The sequence below is a fragment of the Panthera uncia genome, unplaced genomic scaffold (genome assembly GCF_023721935.1).
Source record: "Panthera uncia isolate 11264 unplaced genomic scaffold, Puncia_PCG_1.0 HiC_scaffold_1395, whole genome shotgun sequence".
In the NCBI taxonomy this organism is placed as follows: domain Eukaryota; kingdom Metazoa; phylum Chordata; class Mammalia; order Carnivora; family Felidae; genus Panthera; species Panthera uncia.
In genome coordinates this window covers 76,901-88,466 of record NW_026058025.1, presented here as the reverse complement: position 1 = coordinate 88,466, position 11,566 = coordinate 76,901, and positions in this window count along the sequence as shown.

The window sequence follows — 11,566 nt, the reverse complement described above, 5'->3', positions numbered from 1 at the left end:
CCCCCCCCCCCCCCCCCCCCCCCGCCCCCGACAGAGAGGGGATCTGCTGTTTTTATCGTTTCCTGGAATTTTCTCCCACCCACGCGGTGTCACTGAAAGTTGTGCTGTAAAGTACTTTTTTTTTTCTCCTGTTTGAATCTAGTTTGCTCTGTCCTCCAGGCTGTCCCTTTAAACTCCCTGAATGAGAGCCACTGGGAATCTTGTTCCTTTCCTCCATCCTCTATATGAATTCAGATGGCACAGCTGGAGGGCAGAAGGAGCAGCCTGGGTGCTGGTGGACTGGCAGTGTTCCAGAACCTCCTTGCGAATGCACACCTCTTATCCTTTCACAGTAAACATGCCTAGTAGATGAAACTGAAGACAGTGTGCAGAAGTTCAAGCTCCTTTGGGCACAGATCCTATCTCCACATGATACTGAGGAATGCCATATACATGGAGAATTTCTGTTGCCACATGGCCCTCGTCTGTCCAGTCTCCAAACTGACACTTTAGGTAATTTTCTGCTTTTATTTTCCCAAGAGGCCTGAACCGAATACTGCATTGATTATCCAAACTGAAATATTTCCTTTGTATAAAGGAACTCCTATGAGCCTAACATGAAAACAAGTTATCATTTTTAGGCTGTCGAAATCAACAACTCATCTCAACTCACCCAAGAACACACAAAAAAATCTGAAGCTTTAAAGCAGCAATCCCTGGTAGAACTTCCTGCAGTGATGGAAATGTTCTGTATCTGCTCTTCCCACAACAGTAGCCACTAGCCACATGTGGCTATTAAACACCTAAAATGTGGCCAGTGTGACAGAGGAATTAACATTTTTTTTAATTAACTAAAATTTAAATTTAAACAATGTAGCTAGTGGCTTTAAAGAACTGTAAAGGATCTTAGATTTTACCCAATTGGCAAGCTAACAAATAAGCATGCCACAGCTTTATAGACGCTGGGAGAAGACAGGAGATTGCTAAGTATGAGACAAAGGACTACACTACTCACGGAAACAGCAATAGCAAGGGTATTAATACAGTTGTGCCAGCTCTTTGAAACCCAGTTCCCACAGTATGATGCAAACAGGGCAAGTGATACCTAATGATTGCATTGCAGAAGGGGGACCCTGAGCTTAGAGTACCCAAATCTCTTACACTAGACAGTCAGCTCTTCTTAAAAATCCAGGGCCTCTGGGACGCCTGGGTGGCTCAGTTGGTTAAGTGTCCGACTTTGGCTCAGGACATGATCTCACAATATGTGAGTTTGAGCCCCACATCGGGCTCTGTGCTGACAGCTCAGAGCCTGGAGTCTGCTTCAGATTCTGTGTCTCCTCTCTCTGCCCCTCCTCTGCTCATGCTTTGTCTGTCTGTCTCTCTCTCTCTCTCTCTCTCTCTCAAAAATAAACACTAAAAACAATTTTTTTAAAAACAACAACAACAACCAGGGCATCTGGCCATACAAGGCCTGCATCCCAACCTGACAACACTTGGCTGGAGTTGAGTATCACTGTTTCTTTTGAACAAAGCCTGGGTTCTGCAGGTGCCACACCTCTCCTTCCCACTCTCATTCATTTATTCTTTTACATTATCTACCTGACTTCCATTCTAACGCATCATGCTCTGTTTGTTCCCCTTGGTCTGCGACATTCCTCAATCCCCAACTTCTGCAGTTACTAATTATCATTAATTCTTCAGGTTTTAGTGTATTCACAGTAAGCTTTCCCTACCCACCACCAGCCCCAGGTACAATGAGGTGATGCACTGGAGGACACTCTTGCACCCAGGCCCCCACCATCCCATCTCCTGTGGTTCTCTGCATTACCCCTATCATGGCACGAATCACATGAGATTATAATTTTCTGTTTACAAGTCCAGATCCCTCCCCAGACTCTTAAGGTCATAAAAGAGTGACTATGACTATCTTCTACGCCACTGTACGCCACTGTATGCCAGTGCCTAGGAAAAAGTCCAACACACAGTAGGAGCTCAATAAACATTGCTGACTAAATAAACAAACATTAGCTGAAGAATGACCAATTCAAAATATTGGGGAGGGGGGGTGATGTATAGTTTTGTTTTTGCTTTTATTTTTTAAATGTTAAATAGCAATGTAATTTTATTTATTTTTAAATTTTGAAACATCATCCCCTGCCCCAAGAAACTAAAATAACTACTTTAGTAGAGAAGTAGGTTTTGTACTAAATAAAGGCAATGTGCTAAGTGCATTTCATCCTAATAACAGTCCTTTGAGCTAGGTACTTCCATTATCCCTGTTTTGGAGATGAGGAAACTGAGGACTTGGGAGGTTAAGTAACTTACCCATTATTACATGACTACTAAATGGCAGGGCAGGATTCAAACCCAGGCCCACCAGACCCCAAATCCAAAAGTTTTAACCATATACAATTTACAAACATGAGATTTTTAATATACCCTAGATGATAAAAGACCACACAGGGTTAAGAAAGGAAGGAAGAAAGAAAGAAACCCACAGAACTATTATTCAAGCAATATGAATTATAGATCTACTCTTGCCGCCACTAACTAGCTGTCCAACGCTGGGTAAAATGAAGGTCTTATTCTCTACACAAGTACAGTAAATGACAGGAGATAAAGATGACCAAAACTTCTCCAAGGAGACTTGAGAGAACATAATACCAACAACTTTATTCAGAGACTTTTTTTGTAAAGCTATGTGTATGTAGTTTTAACAATTAGCTTTTACTAGTTAAAGGAGTTAAAAGGGGTAAATAAAGTTCTTACATAAGAAGCTTCCTGGCTGAAGACTCATGACTATTTACCAAACCGCACAGTTTCCAGAGCAGTGACAGGATCTTTAATCTCAACTCAAAATTATAAAAAAAAGCCAAAGGTGCTAAGCAAAAAGGCCAAGTGTAAAGTTAACTTCATCTCCCTCAGGATGTCCTTCAAGGTGGCTTGCCTCACTGACAAGAACCAGAGATGTCACTAATGTTGCACCAAATACAACACAGCCTGGTCAATCTTTTCCAGATGGAATTCTTGCCCATCCTTTGTGCCAAACTAAATTCTTTTAAAATGGGAAAAACAAAAACAAAACCAACAAAAAAACACAACGTCTTACTGAGAATCTTGTAACTGTTTCAGTCAAATTTCCAGAGTCAATCCAGGGCCCATAGGCCTTTAAGTGTTCAAGTTTCAATTTATTAAAAATATTACATTCAATCTCTGTACTTTTTCTAGCCATTTTAATTTCCTTTCTCAAAGAGCTGAGAAAAAAACATATATGGGCACCATAAATTGACTTGACTAAAGAGAGCTGAATTAGGATTGAACTTTCTATAGCTTTTAACATTTGATTACCATATCATATATGCATGGATACTTTTTCTGAGTTTTCATTCTAAAAACACAGAATTTATTTTATTACAAAGAATGCCTCCCATTTGGTGAAATAACATTTGAAATTTCACTTCAGAAAACACTGGCTTAGGTTAACTTTTTATTTCAACCTATTAAGTAGATTCACCAAATTAATTATCTTAAAGGGCCTTCAATAATGTATTCTTGATATCATTCTACTTGCTCTATGTAGCATTAGGATATATTCGATGTTCATATAAAAATAGGAAGTAAAAATATTATTCTCTAATTTAGACTGGAAGCCTCTTTAGGACAAGGAATATATTGTATATTTGTCTTTTTAAGCACCTATCACCATGTATATTGTACAATACAGGAACTTAGGAAATGTCTACAAAATCAGGAATTCATGGATGGCGGGACTCAGACATTTAATATCAAGTCTAAAGCTGACTTTCTTAGGCCATTTACTTGCTTTCTTCATACAGTAATTAGAATGGTGCTAACCATGCTTCTTGTGCCTATGATTTTAAACTGAAAAGTTGCCAACGATAGAGTATCTATCTTTTCTTTGAGCTAAATGTCTAAACTTACCTACTAAAATAAAGGTCTACTTCCTGAATTTTTAGCAAATTTAAATTTCAGTACAGATGGAAAAGCGATTGCAAAGGTTGGCAAACATCGGAAGCACACACAATTCTCGTTTACAAAGAACGAGGCCAGTAACGATCTTCTGCTGTTTGAATTCCTATGGCCATAGATATATACGTAAGGTCCCTAGCTTGGTACTTTGGGTTCGGTGGGGAAGAAACGATTTCAACCCTGAACACTCCTGACCCGATCCGGAAACACGAGCCTTTTATCCCAGAAGAGCTACACGCCCAACCACCTAGAGACATAATTACATCTCAGCAGAAGCACCTGAACTCCGATGATTAGAACACAGGACCCGCCATCCAGGAGCTTCCCGAGAGACGGGCGACAAGGCTCGAAGTCGAGGAACACCCCTAAGTCATCCCACTGGATCTTCACAACGACCCTCCGCGGTGGGCAGAGCGGACGCACGTTTTGCAGACACCAACCCAGTGCCCAGGGGTCGAGTCCCAAGGCCACGCAAACAGGAGGATGACCGAGACCCGACTGAAATCCCGACTGAGCGCCAAGTGGCGGCTTTTTCCATCCCGCCTCTGCGATCACCCTTGGCGGGCGCAGTCGTCTGACCGGCAGAACGGCGGGAAGGAGGGCAGAGCTGGGCAAGGACGCGACGGGCGAGAGGGAATTTCCACCGCTTCCCGGCACTTCCCCGCCGGTTCTCGAGCCCCCCAGGTCGCTCCCCAGCTCCAGCCCCTCTCCCCGCGCGGCGGACCCCGCTTCCCCCCAAACTAGTCTCAGGAGCAAGCCGGGAACCAGGGAGGCTTTCTCACCGGCACCGAGAGTTCCCGAAGTTGGGGGCAGAAAGAACGAATTAATGGGTGCAAGAAGTGCGAAGGTGAGAGAGCCAGGAGGGGGTGACCCCTCTCGAAGCGGCCGAGGCCGAGGCGGGGGGGGGGGGCGGGGCGGCCAGGGAGAGACCAGGGGAGCTCGAGGAAGGCTCAGTCCCGGCGACCCTCCCCGGCCGAGGCGCTGGCTTCCCCGGGACCCGCAGCCGAGGAGGAAATCAACAACCGCGTCGGGCGCCGAGGGGGCAGGGTCGGCGCCCCGGCCCCAGCATCTGCCTAACTTCCGAGCCCCCTCGGCGCTCCCACCCCAGCCTCGCCCGGCCAGCCCCACGGCGGCGGCGGCGGCGGCACCAACCTGCGCGGCCGCGGGCACAGTCCGGGACGGAAGCCAGAGCCTGCCGGCGGCGAAGCAACGGGCGCGGCGGGCGGAGTTAGTTGGGAGGCTCCGGCTCCCTGGGCGGGGACAGGCTAAGCACGCGGCGGCCGCGGTGGCGGGGGCTCCTTCCTCCTGGCGCGCGCGGGGCCCAGCCCGGTCCGCCGCTCGCCCTCCCCTCCCGGGGACAGCTCTCAGTCCCTCCCCCGGGGCGGCTCCGCGGTTCCCGGCCGCCCCCGGGCCCGCCTGCGCTCCGCCCCTGCCCCCTCGGGCGGGGGGCCGCGGGGGTTGGGAACGAGGTCCCCGCAGAGTCACCTCCTGGTCGCGCGCAGCTTGCCGGGGTTTCCCTGCGGGGATCGCTCGTCCTGGGTGTTTGCACTTACGTGAGGGCAGGAGGTGGGCAAGAGCTGGGGCTCGTTCTTGAGCCTGGGCAGGGGGTGAAGGGCGGGCCTGAAAGTCTCCTTTTGCTCCGCCCGAGTCCCGTGTCCCTTAAAAGCAGCCCTGCGAGGTGGCCACGCCGGCTGCCCGGAAAGAGGCCGAGGAAAATGTCCGACTCTCCCTCCGCCCAGCGAGGGGCTGGGAGGACATTTCCCGAGGGAACCGAGGACCCCTCCCCCCCCAGCTCCTGCCTGGGGCTGGGAACTCTAGCACAGAGAGGGTAGGCAACTAGCAGACCGGGCACCGGGGGTTGAACCTGCGGAAAAGGTGTGGTTTCTAGTCACACACACACCCTAACCCGGTCCCTGAGTTCAGGTTCCTCGCTCACGTCTTCGCAGTCCTTTCCTGCCCGCACCCCAGGCCTAAGGGCACCCCCTTTCCTAGCCTGGCTTCCCACTTAGGTCTGCAGGTCCTCCGCCCCGCCCAAATCTTAATCCTGCAGCGCGCCCAGCGCGCACTCTCTTGACCACTTCTCCCCTAAAGTGCGGGCAAGGAACTAAGGAGCCAACTCCCTCCGGGCCTCACCTCAAAGCAGGAGGAAACAGGGTGCCGAGGATCCGGGTAGTTTCGGCGGGAAGGTTCTGTACCCATGAGGTGACATGCTGAGCGTTACTGATCCCACAGACAAATTAATACGCGTACAATTCGAGGGCCGTGTCTGCCACTTTCTGTATCCCATTACAGGTGAGCTCTTGGGTACATGCACCGTGCTTTTTCCCTCCCCAGCGCCAGCCGTTTCTCATCTCCCTAAATCCCACTCTGTCTTCTCCCAGACTTTCCCATTCCAGCTGGTTCTTCAAATAGCAGATCCTCCTGGGGTCTTGGGGGGCGGGGCGGGGAGAGTTGGGGGACTGGGGAGCGAAGAGCAATCTGGGAGGAGAAACAGTGAAGAGGAAGAAAAATAAGCCGGTGGACTGAGGGCAGGGAAGGAAAATGCAAACCGAATGAAAACTCAGGAGATAGGCTGTAAGACAGAAAGCAAAGCCCTCCAGCCATAGGGCAACTCCAAGAAAGAAAATCCATTTCTCCCTTGGGAAAGCATCAATGCTTGCAGTAGACAGATTGGAAAATTTGGACCATCTCCAACAGAATTCCCAGAGAGCAGTGGAGTCACAGATAAACTTCAGGACCTAGAGCATGCCTTCACCAGCTCCACTTCCCTCCTAAATTCCTGGGAAGTCTGATAACCCCTCTAGCTCTGGGCCAAAGATGAGTAATTCATCCTGGGAAGTGATGGGTCATTGAGGAGATACAAGGAAACAGCTGGGTCAGGTTTACAGCTGGCCTGGCTGTTCTTCTGCCTTAGGCATCCTCTAACTCACTTATCCCTCCCTCCTGGCCTGGGTTATTTACTGAAACAAACACTTGGAACCCTCCCTTGAACTAAGAAGTCACTTTTGATGAGAAAAGAAGGAAGTGGGGAGGGATGGAAGTCCTAAGACTATGGTGGTTGTTATTTTTAAGTTCAATTCGGTGTATTTTTATGTCAAGAAAATTTTCCTTTCCAAGATAAGAGAATGGCTGGGACAGCGCTTTCTATTTTACCTGATGGCAACCTTCTCTCACAGTCTCGAGAGGGTGCGCACAGCCACAGCTTCACCTGCACTGACACAGAGCCAGTCTGCCTGAGGAAGTCCCCCCCCAGCTCAGAAGTCAGACATCACAGCCTCAGAACGTTCCAGTCTGTGTGCAGTCCAGCCACCGAGCACACACAAGCTTAGCACCAACTTATGGAAGAGAGCCAACCACCCCCACTTTGTAGGTGAGAAGATTCTTTTCTCCTGGCCTCAGGGCTCCACCTCCCCTGAGCTTTGCCCTGTAGAAGTGCCATTACAGAACCATCCCTGGTGTCCCACTGTTACTATTGTAAAGGCTACCTCAATTTCAACTATGAAATCTCCTTTCCTTATTTCTGCTAGTGCACAAAAGGCTAAGCCATTAAAAGTCCCAGAGGCTAGAAGGGACCTGCCCTAATAAGAAGTTTCTTCTCTTCTCATTAAAAGAAAAACCATCTCTGAAATGGAGTCTTATTAAACTTGCATCGTTTCTGAATATGATAATCCCTCTATATCTATTAGTTATTTTGATCTTATATATATGGTACAATCCTATGGCAAAAAGTGTCCAGCCAGCTGATGGGGATAAAGGGTCCAGTTTTTTTTCCCTAGGAAAATTCTTGTAGCCAAAAAGAATGGGAGAGTTTATTTACAGGAAGGAGAATTGGTCTCAGGAAGTATTACAAAGTACACTGAGATGGCATGTCCTCCTTAAACCTCTCCTGCTTCGATTTGCCTTCCCAGCAGCCTCATCCACCCAATATTGCCAGTTCTCCAAGCCAATACACCTCACAGAAAAGTGTTAGGGACTTCAGATGCTGTTGCCTACCAGTGCTTGTCGTGGGAAAGAGTGACATTTTGAGCAGAAGTGACAGAATAAAAGGAGATCCATGGAAAATCTTTCCTGTACTCTTTTAGATCTTTCTGGTAGTCATTTCATTGTAAAGACAGGTCCAATGGACAGAAGTTATCCTGGACAGTTGGGGAATGTGCAGGCCTACGGGCTTCTCTGAAAAGAAAGAAAACTGCATCCTTCTACATTCTGCAGCTCTTCCAATAAGATCTAAGAGCACCCAACCCTGATTGAGAACAGAGGGTTATATTCAGTAGTAGAATAAGCTTCAAATTGGTTATATCAAACAGTCAAATTTGCTTATGCATATACAGAATGGCAAGAGAAAATATTAATTTCAATTTACAAGTCATCAAAAAGCACCTTGTGGACCACATAAAGAATAGAGCCATGTTAAAGTAATATATGTGTGTTCTTTCACAAATAAATTTTCCTCTGAAATACAGACATCTGTCATGGAGTCAATTATCTTGCACAGCATGTGCTATAAAAGCACATAAAAGAAATAATATACTACATTGCTTATTTGAAAGTGATCAGGAATATGCAGCTTCATGCTGGCATGTCTTTAATTTCATGGTGTTAAGAAAAAACTATAGGAGTATGAAATAGCAAACCCTTTCCTACTGGAGTACTAATTCAATTATGTACCATGATATATGTAGGAGGAAAAATTTTCTTCATAAACTGGCAGAAACACTATGGAACTATTTTCTTGTCTTCCTCTACTAACCCCTGTAGAGAGAATGTGAACATGAAGTTTCCTTTGAAAACAAAGGAATCACCACACTCTGATCAGCTCCAGGGGGGTGCAGAAGAACAAGGCTGGAAATGGCATTCTAAGGACATAAATTATCATTTAAATGAGGCTTGATTCTTATGAAATTTATGCATCAAATAGACCTCAAGATTTGAAAAGTGCAATAAGAGATAGTTAGGCCAAGTCAAACTTCCTTGATGTAATGCCAATATAAAACCTTTTTCTCTTTTTCTTTTCTCAGGCAAACTCCCATTCTCCCCTCTTTCACTGCATGATGCACACATAAATAAAATACCAAAATATTTTTCAGAAAGCCCTGCCAGGTTAAGTACACAGAGCCTTCTTGAATACCTCATATTACTTGTGACACTTTAAAATAGATTTTAAAAAAATTCTTAAGAGGAATATCTTAATAGCTTCCCAGAGAGTAGAATGTATTATCATTGCAGTACAAAGGGCATCATTCATTTCTAATCCTTGGCTCAACAGGTGTTCCCTGCCCAGACTGTGGTTGACACTTAGAGGGCCTAATTATGATTCATATATCCCACGTTCCCCAGGAACTGGTCCCTCTAATTTCATAGAATCCCCTTATTTGGGGAGGAAAATACATTTCAGTCTTATTGGCTAGACATAGTGATTCTCAATCCTGACTGCATATTAAAATTACCTGGGGAGCTTTAAAAATCCTGATGTCTCAAGCCTGCCTCAACCAAATAATCAAGACTCCATGGGGGGTGGAGCCCGAGGATAGGTATTCCTTTAATTCTCTAGGTGGTTTTTATTTGCACTCAGGGCAGCCACTGGCAGCATGTGAACACGTAGCAAATAAAAATAAAGCTATTCGTTTTTAATATACTATTTAATATGAACTGACCTACCAATTGGGTGCACTTTTTTACTTTTTTTTTTTTTTAAATCACGAAAGTTGTTAATTTGGTTTGACAAGGTAAGTTTTCCTTACCAAATTATGTTCTCTCTACCTAACTTTTTGGCTAAGATAGCGAGGCTAGCTCACAATGCAAGTGCATCACCTACCCTGGTTTTGGTGATTTACTGGAATCAAAGCCATGGATCACTGTAGGAAAATAGACTTGGGGAAAACCGAATCTTATAAGTCTTAAATTCTCACAAGTAATCTCCTTGAGCTATTAAACCATTATCCAATTTAGCCTTAAAAAACGGATACATGCTATAATTAATTATTTCTATAAAGTCCAAGGTTTAGAAACAAAATCATTACGAGAATAACCAGGATCATCAGTTTTATGTAGATTCAGCACTAATGAAGAAAGAAATATTTGATTCTGAAAACGGAGTGTCAAAATGCTTCTGGCAATTTCACATAAGTAGTTAATATTTTGAATATGCTTATGGAATGAAAATAATCTAACCTGAAAAAGAATACATGATAGGTTTTATATACAATATCATATTTAAACCATAAAAGCTCTCTTCATACAATTTAGCATGCTTGGATAAGAGAGAGCAAGGTGGGAAAAGGGGATATAAGAAAGAAATCAGTTGATAGGAAATTGATATATTGGAGAAGGTGAATGAGCTAATAGTGTTTCGGCAGTAGAGATTACAAGGTCAAGTTAAATCTGAGTTACTACTGCTTTCCTTCATTACCTTATTTGGAGTGACTACTAGCAGTTTATAAAGGTGGTATGGCAGAGATGAAGGCTAGAATAGCCACTGAGTCACTAGAAATTTCTGCAAGTCAATGACTCCAACAATGCTCCATGAGCTTAGATTTTTTTAAATAAGAAATTCAGTTAATTTCTCACCAAATGGACTTACTTGATTTCCTAATAGAAAGTGGTAATCCCCCATATTTTTCAAGTAGAAAATATACAAATGGTTATTAGTACATGTAAAGGAAATTAGAAGGACTGATAGATTCTTTGAAATTATTTGCGTATGTGACCTCAATTTTGTTGAATTTTTTAAAAAGGTTTATACTTTTCCGGACTTTCCAAAATAACATGTAATACATTTATTGTTAGAAAGTGACCAATGTTATTTTCAAAAGGCATGATCTACATCCTTTGTCATAGCATCCTGTTTCTTTTCAGTGACTTGAAAACTGAAAATGAAGTAAATTTGCTTCACAGTTTTCTTTCTCATATTTGTATTTTCTTTTCATTTTACACCTGTAAATTTGCCTCTCTGTTTTAGGTTCTTAGTGGGATGGCAATGGAGATTTGTTTTCAACAACAACAACAACAAAATCCTGGATATGTAAAGAATGACAAAATTTCCAGTCCTATTTAGCAGCAAGAAAACCACATATGGGTGTTACTTTTTTTTTGTTTTTATCATGAACCAAAAAAAGCTTTTCAAAATAGCATACAGGAGGTCAGAATACCTGATTCTCCTTATTGTGCATTTATTGCTGATGAGTTGTGTCACATGCACATCACTTCTCCTCTCTGTCCTTTTTCCAGTACATGGTGAGAGGTTGGCCTAAACTTCAAGTTTCTTCAAAAATAACATAAGATTATTTTATGGAAAACAAAAAAAAGCAAAAGTTCACTCAAGGAAGTGCTTTGGGATTAGACCCCTATGTTTCTGAAATATTGATGGCTACAAAAAACAAGTACATATTTTTAAATGCCTGCTTTTTCTTGAGGCTTGGGCAAGCAGGCACTCTGCTCCGGCCCTTTGTGGAAGGGTTTTCTGTTGGGAGGAGGCATTAGTGGGTATTTTTACTCTCCTGAGATCAAGGCCTGACTCTTCTCAGGAAAGGACACCTGAGACACCGAATGCCTGAATACCTGAAGCACGTATAGAGGGATTGGTCACAGTCTACTCTGG